Genomic DNA, 2,356 nt, shown 5'->3' on the forward strand with positions numbered 1-2,356 from the left:
AAAAGTCCAGATTTGAGTGAGCTAAAGACGTACATATATTTATGTCGTCATCTAGAATAGTATTCTCTAACTTTTCCTATTTGTTCTAATGACTTGTTTGTAGACTTAAGTAAATTTATAAACAGCGCGAATGGCTTAGAGAACAAATCTCGCAGAAGAGAAGAATATACTAGAATGCGGGGTCTATCCATGAGAAAGACGAGAAACAAACTGTAAAAAAGAACTCCATCGGACCTTTCAAATATTCGCGAACTTTAAGAGCTATTACGGTATATACTCGGGTGTATTTTGATTGACTGTATATTGTTAACGTCCCTCTCGAGAACTTTTCACTCATATGGAGATGCAATCACTTGCCGGTTAAGGGCTGCAAATTTTGTCCTATACTCGACACTCAGGGCCGTTGAACAGGGAGGGATCTTTTTCTTGCCAGCACTTACTGCGGCACGGACCCTCGGTTTATACGATCTCATCCGAAGGACCGGTCTCCACGTCCCGTATAGTGGGATTCGAACCAGCGACGTAAGGATCAACTCCTTAATTCGCGATTCCATAGCAGACGCTCTAAACACTGCACCACGCGGGCGACGGGTGTATTTTGAAGAATGTGTCATTGACATGCTTATGTGTCGGTGCAGATTTGTATTTTGCAGATTTTCTACTTATTTTAACGTCACTCTGGAGAGTTTTTCACTCATATGGAGACGCCATAACTTGCGATGAAGAGTTGTAAATTTTGACCTATACTCGCATCCAGGGTCATAGAGTAGTGAGGGATCTTTTTAGTGCCAACATGCACTGCGACGCGAAACCTTTATCCAAAGGACCGGTCCCAGCGTCCCACAGTAGGACCTGACCTCGCGACGTAAGGATCAACTCCTTACTCCTCGACTCTAAAGTACATGTAAGACGCGCTACAAGTAGCAGATTTTTTAATGGAATCTGCATGCACCAGTTTCAAAAGTATATTTTGGGGCGCGAAATTGATATTTGATCAATGACAATAAGCAAATACAAGATCATTTAAATCTCTAAGTAGTTGTGTTATGTACGTGTGTTTACAATTATCAATTTTACAACTCTTCCAGAAAAATTCCAAATACTAGCAGTCTAGGACTCGCTAATTATATTACTCGTATTTGGTGCAATATAACTTCAAAAAATTGAACTATACGGCAATAGAGTATGTTTCAGTGTAGTTTGTTGCTGTTGTTCTGTCGTTTTAGGGGAAATATTTACTTGCAATTGCAAAGCAGTCTTGTTACCACAACTTTCAAATACCCTTCTTTGGTCAGTAGCAGAGCAATCATTTTCTCTAGTGATTAAAGGAAATGCTTGGAGACACTACAGTGAAGTTAGTTCAGTGTTCAGTAGCATATTAACTGGATATCTGGAAAGATATTGGGAATCGTATTCAATGACATTATTTTCCTTAATGAGTCTAAAATCTGGGTACAAAAAGTCATGCAGTACAGACGCATTGCACGCAAATTCATCTAATTTTAAACAGATTTTAAGTTAAGTCTATGACAAAAAGTTAACTGATGCGATTGTACATGTACCTCTTACACCCTCGGAAAAATGTCTCTTAAAGAATAGTCGTATAGTGCCAGGTTTTTTGTAAACAATAATTATTTTAGCATGAAGAAATGGCTTTAAAAATATAAACTGTCAAATTGTGAAAAGAAGATTGTTTTAAGTTCGGACTTCAACCATTAGATTCCATTCTTTTAAGTATATGTTTTGAAAGAAAGAGAAAATACCCTTGCAATGAATATTTTTAAAAACTAAAGTTAACTTTCGTTTCTCATCGTTAGCAATAGTAAATCAAAGTTTTCGCAAGTCGAAGGCGTGGCGCAGTGGTTAGAGCGTTTGCTCTAAAGTCGTGGAGTTGATCCTTTTGTCGTGGGTTGTGAATTCCATTGCGGAACGTGGAATCCGATCCTTCAGATGAGACTACATAAAGCGAGGTCCCTTTTTGCAGAAGGCGCGAACACAAACTGATGTCTAGCTGCTCAAATTTAGGTTCTAATACCGAGTTCAGCCGCCCACCGACAAATGGTAACGTCTCAATATGGTCTCATCCGAGGGACTGCATGATCTCCACGTCCCTTGGTAGGATTCGAACCCCCGACTTAAGGATTTACTCCTTACTTCTCGGCTATAGATCGGATGTTATAACCACTGCGCCACGCAGACGACTAAAGTACTTTAGTTTGATAGCTATAATATATCAAAATTTTCAGATAAATTATTTCGCGTACGATTTTTTTAAAATTAATGTCCGATTAACGATGAATGGTATTACGTTTAAAAATAATGGTAATAAACTCAGTGTTCAAAAATTTCTTTGGAA

Source organism: Saccostrea cucullata, unplaced genomic scaffold (genome assembly GCF_032062105.1).
Source record: "Saccostrea cucullata isolate Sc308-1 unplaced genomic scaffold, CSIRO_AGI_Scuc_v1 ctg640, whole genome shotgun sequence".
Lineage (NCBI taxonomy): Eukaryota > Metazoa > Mollusca > Bivalvia > Ostreida > Ostreidae > Saccostrea > Saccostrea cuccullata.